Source organism: Hypanus sabinus, chromosome 27 (genome assembly GCF_030144855.1).
Source record: "Hypanus sabinus isolate sHypSab1 chromosome 27, sHypSab1.hap1, whole genome shotgun sequence".
NCBI lineage: Eukaryota > Metazoa > Chordata > Chondrichthyes > Myliobatiformes > Dasyatidae > Hypanus > Hypanus sabinus.
In genome coordinates this window covers 9,141,842-9,154,673 of record NC_082732.1, presented here as the reverse complement: position 1 = coordinate 9,154,673, position 12,832 = coordinate 9,141,842, and the positions used below count along the sequence as shown (strand labels likewise).

Genomic DNA, 12,832 nt, shown 5'->3' with positions numbered 1-12,832 from the left:
ATATATCACTCTCTGGTTGAATTGTTTGGCACCGATATTCTAGAAATGTGCTTCCTGAGAATTAATATTGTTTGCCATATTGCAGACTCAGTTACTTCAATTACTATTGTCCAAAATAATGGTTCTGAGCAAAGACCCTAAATTCAGATTCCAGAACTAGATGATTAATATCTTGTTTTCATTTTAATATTTTTTTTATTCTAACACATAGAAGCCATTTATCTTTTGTTTGTGACAGTACTCAGAGTAATACTGTACGTCCCAATCCCTCACTTATTTGTAACCCATTCTCATTTGCTTGCTCCAACGCACACTTGTGTAAATCTACAATGCCCAATTAATATACCAGCATATCTTTGGTTGGAGGTGAGGTGGTAGTGGAGTGGGGGCGGTAGTTGAGGTGAGGAGCAACCAGAGCTTCTGAGGAAACCCATATAGTTGCTAAGAAAAGTGGCAAGCTCCATTTGCAGTATCTAAGATCAGGATCAAATCCAGGTATCTGGAGCAGTGCTTGTTGCTGCAGTCCGGTGCTGCCCTTTTGAATTTTGATTGCTCATTGGACCCTTGCCTTCTGTTACCGTTTGACTGAAAGGGCGGGGTGCTGTGAGATGGATTGGGAATGTGACAGTGGAATCAAACAATGGGATCAGAATCCTGAGATCCATCTGTCCTGTTCACCAGCTGTTTCAGTGGCATATATTGTACCGCTTTCTATTCAATATCTTCTGTTGCAATGATTTTTTGAAACTTCGGCTCAAACAGAATTCAGACTGAACAATTTTCTTTACTTTAAAAAAAAGTCTAAGTGGTTGTTGAGATTCCTTTTGTATCTTTTGTGTTCTTGAAACCTTCAAGTATTTTAATCAGAGAGAGGGAGACGATGAAGTCAGCGAAAGAAGGAAAGGGGAGAGTTGAGAATAGTCACATTCACTTAATTTTCCATCAAGAAACTCCAGCTAAATTTTGAAGCAAATGCAATAATCTAAATTGCCATTTATGTCAAGATAGATGTGAAGCATCTACCACCCATATAAAGTCTTTCATTCTCTTACAAGGTGTGTTTGGAATTTAAGTGCCTCTGGATGTTTATATCATTGAGGAATTCGGGAGCATTTGTCATTTTTTATGTGGAAAAGTCTGACCATTAAGTAGACCCTTTGTGGTGAGACTGTGGAGAAGAGCATTAGTATGTTAGTGTGTTGGATAATGGTATTATCTTCTTTTGTTACAAATATTATCACAAAAATGTACCAACTTAAGATCCCCTTCTCCTGTTCGTGAATGCCACCTGACTTGCTGAGTTCCTCCAGCATTTTTGTCCATTGCTCTGGATTTCCAGCATCTGCAGAATTTTTGTGTTTATAATTTAAGATCCAGTTGCTTAATTTGCTCGATACTTTGCATTTTAGACTGCCTTGTCCTTCCTTTCATAAATTTCTGATCATCCTGTACTATGTTAGACAATAGACAATAGGTGCAGAAGTAGACCATTCGGCCCTTTGAGCCTCCACCTCCATTTTGAGATCATGGCTGATCAACTACTATCAATACCCGGTTCCTGCCTTGTCCCCATATCCCTTGATTCCCCTATCCATAAGATACCTATCTAGCTCCTTCTTGAAAGCATCCAGAGAATTGGCCTCCACTGCCTTCCGAGGCAGTGCATTCCAGACCCCCACAGCTCTCTGGGAGAAGAAGTTTTTCCTTAACTCTGTCCTAAATGACCCACCCCTTATTCTTAAACCATTCCCTCTGGTACTGGACTCTCCCAGCATGTGGAACATATTTCCTGCCTCTATCTTGTCCAATCCCTTAATAATCTTATATGTCTCAATCAGATCCCCTCCAATCTCCTTAATTCCAGCGTGTACAAGCCCAGTCTCTCTAACCTCTAACCTCTCCCAGGAAATAACCTCGTGAATCTACGCTGCACTTCCTCTACAGCCAGGATGTCCTTCCTTAACCCTGGAGAGCAAAACTGTAGACAATACTCCAGGTGTGGTCTCACCAGGGCTTTGTACAAATGCAAGAGGATTTCCTTGCTCTTGTACTCAATTCCCTTTGTAATAAAGGCCAACATTTCATTAGCCTTCTTCACTGCCTGCTGCACTTGCTCATTCACCTTCAGTGACTGATGAACAAGGACTCCTAGATCTCTTTGTATTTCTCCGTTACCTAACTCTACACCGTTCAGATAATAATCTGCCTTCCTGTTCTTACTCCCAAAGTGGATAACCTCACACTTATTCACATTAAACGCCATCTGCCAAGTATCTGCCCACTCACCCAGCCTATCCAAGTCACCCTGAATTCTCCTAACATCCTCATCAAGTCACACTGCCACCCAGCTTAGTATCATCAGCAAATTTGCTGATGTTATTTTCAATACCTTCATCCAGATCGTTGACTTAAATTGTAAACAGTTGTGGTCCCAATACCGAGCCCTGTGGCACCCCACTAGTCACCACCTGCCATTCCGAGAAACACCCATTCACCGCTACCCTTTGCTTTCGATCTGCCAACCAATTTTCTATCCATGTCAATGTCTTCCCCCCGATGCCCTGAGCTTTGATTTTACCCACCAATCTCCCATGTGGGACCTTTGTTCATGTTCCTGTATCATTCCATTCACCTATTTGTATGTGGTAAACCCTTGCTTTGTTTCACTTTTCCAAGGTTGGATTCAATCCCAATGATCCTCCTTCCAGTGGCAATTCCTCTTGTTATGTGAAAAATAATCTGAATTCTCATCCTGCTTTCAGTTGCCTTCACAACTTTAGTCTGCACCCTAATTTTTTAAAATATCTTCACATTTTCTACAACCCTCGAAAATCTCTGCACTGATCAAGTTCTGACCTCCTGAACTAATCTACGTGGTTTATCATTGTTTTAATATTTGTGTCAGTGTTATTGTCTGTTTGATCCTTGTAATTGATAGAGTTTACACATGCTCCCTGTGACCACAAGGTTTCGGTGGTAGAATAATTGATATCAAATTCCCTAGTGTGTAAGGGAGTGGTAGAATCTAGGAGGTTTTGATGGGACTTGGGAGAGAATAAATGCAATGGGAATACTCTGACAGCTAGCATAGATCCCATGGGAAGAATGGCTTCATTTCCTGTATGGAAATTTCCAGGCAAGGGAAGAGTTGCCTGGTTATTGATAAATCATTCCTGAATATTGTAAAATTGCATAGACATTGCATGTATATCTTTGAAAATGCAGAGTTCAAAAAAGCATGTTTTGATGTACTTCGCATCTTACGTTCCCACTTTTGTTGTATTCCCTCCCTGTGCATCTCAGGATTTAGTTTAAAATGTGTAGGCAGCCACTGTGGCTGAACAGTGAGATGTTGTGCAGTTTCAGTTTTATGATTTGATGACTCTATTTATAGCCCTGTAAAACGAAGTAAGGAGGGGTGGAGTAATAAGACTGTTGGAGTTACTTTGTTGGGAGCTAGGATTGCCACAATGGGCCAAATGGCCTCCTTCAGTGTCAAGTTTAGCTGCCATGCTGAAAAAAATAACTGCAATATTTCAAAGAAATTCATTGCACTTGAGGTGTATTTCTGACTTGTGTGAAGTTAAGCTGGTACATTTGCTGGTTACATTATACTGCATTTTGTCAGCAGTAGTTCAAACACCTGTAATGGATATGTTGAGAAGCCAGTCACATTCCTCTTTTTAATTTGTACAAATATTCAGTAGCTTGAGTTGTTGAAAAGCATAAACTTATAGAAGCTGTCACTCTGAAATGAAATCTAAGTGCTGTAAACACTCAGCAGGTCAGGTCTAACTCTGCAGTATTGGAGGTCCTTCAGTTCATGAAATCTATGGCTGCACTCCAAACAATCCTATTCCTCCACTTGTTTCCTTGTAACACAGTTTTCCATCACACACCCATTAACTCCTCTCTCACCTCCCAATGGAGGTAATTAACAAATGAGGAGAACGGAGCTTCCAGTGGAAACATTCACAGTCACAGGGAACACCTGAAAACTCTCACAGTCTTGGACTTTGTATTGAAGTTGGATGACTGGAGCTTCCCTAGTAACTACTGTGCTGCTGTGTAAGGCTGCCTAGTCTGGTAGGCACTTCTGGCACTTATTGTTGCCCCATTGATTGTGACTCTTTTGTTTCCCATCCCAAATAATTCCACTGTGGGCTTTCGTCTTTGGCCATCTATCTCTACAAATTCCATCCCTATCGTAATACACTGGGAGACGGATTTCCCTCTTATCAGCTCTTCCATCTTCCACGTTCTCCAATGGCAGCTGGAACATGAGACGTAGCTCTAGGCTCATGAGCTCGTAAAGTGAATTCATGAAGTTAAGTCCCTCAGCACAGCTGAAAGTTTCTTTTATTATCAAAGTGCGTATGCAATGCACAGATCTGACATTTGTCTTCTCCAAATAGCTACAAAACAAAAAAACACAATGGAAGTTGTTTCAAAGAGAAACAACAAACACACCCCACTCCACGCAAAAAAAAAAGAACGGCAACCCAATCATCAACCTGCCAAATCCCCCTCCCCCTGCATGAAAAAACTTTCAAACCTCAGCAAGAACATCGACCCCAATCCCTCGCACCCTGCACAAAAAAGCTAACAAAACACAACAAGAACATCAACAAATGCAGAAGTTGAGCAGATAGGGACTATTTTCATTGGGTGAGCATATAGAGGTGTATAAAATCATTAGTTATCTCTGAGTTCCCTCAATATATATTAAAAAATGCTACAGGTGCTGGAAAGTTTTAAAAAAAAAACAAATGCTGGAAACACTCAGCAGGTCATGAGTGTTGGCACTGTCTGTAAGAGGAGTTTGTACGTTCTCCATGTGATCATGTGGGTTTCCTGCTGCTTCGGTTTCCAAAGTCGTAATGGTTGGTAGGTTAATTGGTCATTGTAAGTTGTCCCGTGATTAGGCTGGGATTAAATTAGAGGGTTGCTGGGCATCATGGCTTGAAGGGCCGGAAGGGCCTATTTTGTGCTGTATCTCATTAAATAAATAAAATAAATAAATGATGCCTCTGTGGAGTCAACCTTTCATCAGAAGTGAAAAGGAGACAAAAAAAGCTGCTTAAACTGCAAGAGGGAGATGTCTCTGAAAGGGATAGTCTGTGATCAGTAAAAGAATGGGTGCAGTTAAAGACTGAGAGTGTAGACAAAAGAGCATGGACTTGAGGTTACAACATGCCCAGTGGGTCAATGTGAACACATCCACCACTCCTAGAGAGGGAAAAGAAAAAGGACATAAAGAGGGAACAAGGCTGAACAAGTTAGGTCTTTATTCTTTGGAGTGTAGAAGGTTGAGGGGCGACTTGATAGAGGCATTTAAAATAATGAGGGGGATAGATAGAGTTGAAGTGGATACGCTTTTTCCATTGAGAGTAAGGGAGATTCTAACAAGAGGACATGATTTGAGAGTTAGGGTGCAAAAGTTTAAGGGTAACACGAGGGGGAATTTCTTTACTCAGAGAGTGGTAACTGTGTGGAATGAGCTTCCAGTAGAAGTGGTAGAGGCAGGTTCGGTATTGTAATTTAAAGTAAAATTGGATAGGTATATGGACAGGAAAGGAATGGAGGGTTATCGGCTGAGTGCGGGCCAGTGGGACTAGGTGAGTGTAAGCGTCGGCACGGACTAGAAGGGCCGAGATTGCCTGTTTCTGTGCTGTAATTGTTATATGGTTATATGGAAACAAAACTTAATCTTCTGACCACTCGTCTTCTGTACTACTATCTCTTTCTTTGTGCTGAAATCTTTCCCTGTTTACAATACTGTCAGAGACACTTCTGTTGCTGTATTGAAGGGTGGCTGCATTGCCATATTTATTTAAGGATGTTGTCATTAAAACAGCAAATAAAGCTCTTATTCATTGTGCTGTTTAAATTTAAGGGGTTTGTGTTAAATTTGGCCAGTGGAAATCAGGATTTTGTGCAGCAGCAGGATGATTGAGAGCTGAAAATGTTCTTTCAGCTTCCAAGGTTTCAGTTTTTGTCAAATTTTGAGATTTCTCAATGGTTAAGTAAATCTCTTCTATGCTGTGTCACTGAAAGCATTTAGAGAGCTGATTTTCAATTTGTCCTATGTTCAAAACTATACAGAAAATGCTCAATTACAGAAAATTTATTGCTGACCCCGCAGCTTCAGAAGTACGGCTGCCAGGAAAACATCATAGCATAAATCTTTAAAGGATTCACCTATGAGGTGGGAACATAGATTTCTTTATCCTGGTAACACATATAACTTCAGATCTTACAGAGCCAAAAGCATAATTCTTTTTTATTTGTTTGATCTCCCTTATGTTTGAACATAACAGTGATTATTCTGCAGCAATAGAGAAGACTGGTGTTTTATTTTCCAACACCAATAGCAACTGGTGCTTTAGTCTTTGGCAGTGTGCATATCCAGAAACGAGAGGGAAGACCAGGGGCCATGTCCACTCCTATCATCTTCATCATTCATAAGAGGAACAGGGTAGTGGTTACTGAACTGTAATCATCAGGATCCACCAAAGTCATAAAATAGATTATAAACCATCACGTTATGAGGTGCTTAGACAGAGTAAATGGATGGCTATTGTCCAGGTGCGCATTGATTGCATTTGGCCCAATTATAGTTTGGCTTGAACCAGATGGGCCAAAGGCCCTGTTTCTGTTCTGTAGTGCTCTGTGACTATGACATTATGATTAAGTCTTTCATGTAATTTTCAAGATAACCAATTTATGTTTTTTTCATAACAATCAGAGAAGAATCACAATAATACAGATGATGGGTGCTACTTAGACCATCCCGACTTGTACCATCGCCAGAGACTACTACAATACAGAGATTGCCCAAAAACAAACCTTCACGAAGATCTACTGGTCAATTACGTGACCTTGGCTTGCTGAGAGGAACGGGCCTACATTCCGCGGACTCGCCTGATGCTGGTAACCGGAGATGGAGATGTCATAAGCGATGTGCGAGGAAGCAGAAGTGAGGCAAGAGGACAGGAGTCCATGCCAGGCAAAAAGCAAACCCTAGCCAGCGGACTCTCCTGTCCATTCTGCTGTCCAACGTCCACTCCCTGGACAATAAATTGGATTACATCCGACTCCAATAAAATACTCAGCGGGAATACAGAGTCCGCTGTGCGTATGTTTTTACAGAGACGTGGCTCACTGATGGAATTCCGGACGCTGCCATTCAGCTAGACGGGCTCGCCTTGTTTCGAGCAGACAGGGACGCAGCTCTCTCCGGTAAGACTCGCAGTGGTGATGTGTGTATCTACATCAATACAGAATGGTGTAAGAACTCTGTGCTGGTTTCCAGACACTGCTCATCGCTAGTGGAGTGTGTGGCTGTTAGATGCAGACCATTTTATTTACCACGGGAATTCACCACTGTCCTTATATTCGGTGTCTACATTCCCCCCAGCGCTAATGCTAAGGAGGTGCTCTGTGAAATGTACGGGGCTATTAGCGAACTGCAGAACGCACACCCTGATGGTCTGTTTATTGTCGCTGGTGATTTTAACCATGTGAACATTAAGTCAGTGCTCCCCAAATTCCATCAGTATGTGGACTTTGCAACGAGGGGGGAGAACGTGTTGGACCTGGTTTACACAAACATCCCCGACTCATATCGGGCAGAGCCACGCCCCCACCTGGTTACTCAGACCACATCTCTGTTATGCTAATCCCAGCATACAGACCGCTCGTCAGGTGCTCCAGACCAGTTCAGTAGCAGGCAAAAACCTGGTGTTGTGACTCACCGTTGCCGACATGAGAATAACCCTGTGCAGGGTCAACCCACAGAGGCTGCTGGACCAGACAACATTCCTGGTAGAGTGCTCAGAGGATGTGCAGACCAGCTAGCAGATGTTCTCACTGACATCTTCAACATCTCCCTGTGCAGCACCACCGTTCCACCGTGCTTCAAGGCCGCCACCATCGTCCCCATGCCGAAGAAGTCTTCAGTGTCCTGCCTAAATGACTACTGTCCCTTTGCACTTGAATCCATCATCATGAAGTGTTTCTAGAGGCTCATCATGAGGCACATCAAGACCCTGCTGCCCCCCTCACTGGACCCCCTGCAGTTCACATACCATCTCAACTGTTCAACAGACGGCGCAATTGCCATCACCCTCCACCTGGCCCTAACACACCTGGACAAAAAAGATACATACATTTGAATGCTGTTCATAGACTTCAGTTCAGCATTCAACACAATCATCCCTCAGAAACTGATTGGAAAGCTGAGCCTACTGGGCCTGAACACTTCCCTCTGCTGGATCCTAGACTTCCTGACTGGGAGACCTCAGTCAGTCCGGATCAGGAGCAGCATCTCCAACACCATCACACTGAGCATAGGGGCTCCCCAGGGCTGTGTGCTCAGTCCACTGCTGTTCAATCTGCTGACCCACGACTGTGCTGCAACACACAGCTCGAACCATATCATCAAGTTCGCCGATGACACGACCGTGGTGGGTCTCATCAGCAAGAACGACGAGCCAGCTTACAGAGAGGAGGTGCAGCGGCTAACGGACTGGTGCAGAGCCAACAACCTGTCTCTGAATGTGAACAAAACAAAAGAGATGGTTGTTGACTTCAGGAGGGCACGGAGCAACCACTCTCCACTGAACATTGACGGCTCCTCGGTCGAGATCGTTAAGAGCACCAAATTTTTTGGTGTTCACCTGGCGGAGAATCTCACCTGGTCCTTCAGCACAAGCTCCATAGCAAGGAAAGCCCAGCAGCATCTCTACTTTTTGCGAAGGCTGAGGAAAGTCCATCTCCCACTCCCCATCCTCACCACATTCTGCAGGGGTTGTATTGGGAGCATCCTGAGCAGCTGCATCACTGCCTGGTTCGGAAATTGCACAATCTTGGATCGCAAGTCCCTGCAGCTGATTGTGAGGTCAGCTGAGAAGATCATCGGGGTCTCTCTTCACGCCATCATGGACATTAATGCTACATGCTGCATCCACAAAGCAAACAGCATTATGAAGGACCCCACGCACTCCTCATACAAACTCTTCTCCCTCCTGCCATCTGCGAAATGACACCGAAACATTCGGGCTCTCACAAACAGACTATGTAACAGTTTCTTCCCCTAAGCTATCAGACTCCTCAATACCCAGCGCCTGGACTGACACCTTGCCCTATTGTCCGGTTTATTATTTATTGTAATGCCTGCACTGTTTTTGTGAACTTTATGCACTCCTGGTTAGGTCTGTAGTCTAGTGTAGCTTTCTCTGTTTTTTTTTACGTAGTTCAGTCTAGTTTTTGTACTGTGTCATGTAAACCATCGTCCTGAAAAACATTGTCTCATTTTTACTATGCACTGTACCAGCAGTTATGGTCGAAATGACAATAAAATTGACTTGACTTGACTTGAATGCTGAGAAAATCCCTAGCGTGCTCATCATTGTATTCAGTCTGTGTTGTTAAGTAGCAGTTTTGGTCTCCACAGTTTCATGCACTTACTGATCCATCTATCTGCTGCAAGTTACATACTCCCTTTAGGATGAGTGCAGTTAACAGTTGCTTTTTTTGCACTTGGAAGTTGACCATAGCTGGTGACACTCTCTCTCTCTCTGATTCAGAAGGCTGGCTCCACTTTACGCCAGCATACCATAGCTGTAAGAAAAAAAAGCCTCTTCGTCAGAGGTCATTCAGATCAACAATTAAACCAAGCTCCCATCTGCCCTCTCAGGTGGAAAAGATCATTAGGTACGATTTTACAGGGGAATTAATTCTGCTAATTCAGTCATACTTCTCTCTCAATTAGCTCACTGAAATTAACTGGCCATTATTACATTACTTTATTGGAGCTTGTTATTCCTTCTGCATTCCAAAGAGTTGCTATGCTAAAAATAGAACTTAATTGGCTACCAGCAGCTTTTGGAAATCTTGTGGTTATGGACAGTGTAGTGTAAATGTAGATCTTGTTTTTGGTATGAATGAATTGTGCATTGATTAAGCTTGTTTGCGATCTGGAGCAGATCTGCATGTTGAAAGCGAGAGAAATTGTTAACCGAACTTTACGTACCTGATGGTGAAGATGAGGACAGCTCACAACCTGGCACAGTAATAAATAGCTGAAAAAGTCAACTTGTAGTTTATCAAGTTCTGATGAAAGGTAATTTCCCTGAAATGTTGATTCTATTTCTCCTACTACTAATGCAGACTGATTTGATAGAGATTTGCTGTGCTTTCCTTTTAAAATTAATTTCTAATGAGATTTAAAGTATGCATTATATTTCCATTCATAATTGGGGCAGCGTGGTAGTGTAATGGTTAGCACAATGCTTTCTTTACAGTACAAGTTACTCACGTTCAATTCTCACTACTGCCCATTTGGAGATTGTACATTCTCCCTGTAGATTTCCTAAGGGTGCACCAGCTTCCTGTCATGGTCGAAAGACATACTGGTTGGCAGGTAAATTCATCCAAGCTGGGATTAAATTGGGGGATTGCTAGGCAGCACAATTGAAGGGCAGAAGGGTCTAATAGGCGCTTTATCTCAATATATTTTTAAAAATGTGAACCACTGTGAATGAAAGAAACTTCAGTTTGTCCAGGTATCTGTTGACATGGAGTCATTTCAGCAATGCCAACTGCTTAAACAACACTCTTTAAGAAAAAGCTATTAGAACAATCCTTCCTCATGTTATTTTTTTATGTTGGTGGGCTGTTCAGGCAGCCCAGGAGTTTGTGGAGCCTATGAACAACAAGGAAATCATAAATTCAGACAAAAACTGGCAAAAGAAGCAGCACTAACATTTTGCCTCCCAAGGCAGGAAATGAATGTATTTTTGATGTGGTCTTTACCTCTGCAGGGGCATATTTGCATCTTTATTGGTATTGCATTGCCATCTTGACTGTTGTTATTCTGCATTTTAATGACTTTCTACTTATTGAATGTTGTAGCTTTTAACAAAAGGCTTGCTGGGCTCAAAGACACTGTGTAATGCAAGTAATTAGGAAGACTAATAGAATAATAGTCTTTTTTGCAGAGAGTATAAAATATGATACAATAATGTTTTGGTACAGCGTTGCATGACACTGATGTGACTGCAGCTTGAGTAGCTATGTTTGGTTTTGACCATATTTAAGTAAGAATAAGCTTGCATTGGAGAAAGTACAAGGCACAACCTCTGGGTTAAAGTCCTAAGATACCTCTGGGTTAAAGTCCTAAGGTCTATGAGCCAGCCCTCATTAGAAGATCAGAGGTGGAGAAGGTCAGCGGCTTTAAATCTCTTGCCAATATCATAACAATCAATTTGTCTGATGACCAGCATGTAATTGCTGCCACAATGAAGGCATGACAATGCCTCTACTGTCTTAGAAGTTTGAGCAAATTTGGCATGTCATTTAAAACTTTGACAAACTTCTTGCGATACGCAGTGGAGAGTATTCTGACTGATTGCATCGTGGCCAAGTATGGAAGCACCAATGCCCGTGAATGGAAAAGTGGTTGGTGCAGCTGAGTCCATCACAGGCAAAGCCCTCCTCACCAGTGCGCACGTCGACCAGGAGAGCTGCCAGAAAACTGCATCCATTATCATGGACCTCCACCATCCGGGAAGTAGTCATTTTTGCTGCTGCTGCTGCCATTGGGAAGGAAGTCCACACCACCAGCTTCAAGAATAATTATTACCTTTCAGTCATCAGGTTCCTGAACCAGTGTGGATAACTTAACTCACCTCAACTCTGATTGGATTCCAAATCCTCTGGATTCACTTTCCAGGACACTCGTGACCTCAGTATTATTTGTTTATTTATTTATGTTTGCACAGTCTGCTCTCTTTTGCACATAGGTTCTTTAACAGTACTTGTAAATGGCTTTTCATTGATCCTATTGTATTCCCTTGTTCTACTGTGAATGCCTGTAAGAAAATGAAAATCTAATAATATATAGTAACTTATACGTACTTTAATAATAAATTTACTTTGAAGATGAAGGGGATGAGCATGAAGAAAAATTGAGCAGCTTCTGTCGGCACACACTGGAGTTTGGAAGAGTGAGACATGATGCTGGAGGAACTCAGCAGGCCAAGCAGCATCTATGGAAAAAAGTACAGTTGATGTTTTAGGCTGAAATACTTTGGCAGGACTGGAGAGAAAAAAGCTGCCTGGCATGCTGAGTTCCTCCAGCATTTGATGTGTATTGCTCAGATTTCCAGCAACTGCAGATTTTCTCTTGTTCATTGTAATGCAAATTATTCTAAGGGTGAATGCTGAGAAGATGTTTGCCCTAGTTTTGGTTTCTGGAACTAAAGGCATAGTTTCAGAATAAAGAGTCATTAATTTAAGACTGAAATGGGGAGCAATTTCTTCTCTGTAATGTTTGTGATTCTGTGGACCCTCTTCTCCAGAGACCAGTAGAGCAGGTTAACTTATTTTTTATTTATTGAGATTCAGCATGGGGTAGGTTCTTCTGGACTTTCGAGCCATGCCACTCAACAATTCCCCAGTTTTGATCTGAGCCTAATCACAGGGCAGTTTACAATGAGCAATTAATCTACCACACGGACTGTGGGAGGAAACCCATGCAGACGTGTGGAGAACAGACAGGCTTCTACAGGAATCTCCTGTACTGTGAAGTGTTGTGCTAACCACTACACTACCATGAATTGAATATGTTTAAGGCAGAATGATGGAGATCTGAGCTACAAGTGAGAACAAGAAATAGGGGAGATCATGGGAGAAAGGTGTTGGGGCCATGATTTGACAGACAGAACCTGCAGAGAGCTATAAGCACAGCCCAGTTTATCTTTTCTTTCCATCCAGTCCATCTTTATGGTGAGTTGCTTCTAGAAGGCTGGCAGTGTCATTAAGGATG

General features: G+C 42.4%; 1 protein-coding gene across 12 annotated transcripts in view; it reads left to right on the top strand.

Annotated features, from left to right (window-relative positions):
• The window catches only part of disp3 (dispatched RND transporter family member 3), a 626,857-nt gene that overhangs the window by 257,553 nt on the left and 356,472 nt on the right, over window positions 1-12,832 (top strand). The window contains exon 1 of one of the 12 annotated variants that reach the window (XM_059951725.1): window positions 10,032-10,126. The exons of 10 other annotated variants lie outside the window; for them this stretch is intronic. The gene's annotated coding sequence lies outside the window, so the exon portion shown is untranslated. Of the gene's footprint in view, window positions 1-10,031; window positions 10,127-12,832 lie in introns of those variants that run through there. One more of the 12 variants, XM_059951727.1, reaches the window with a different exon arrangement.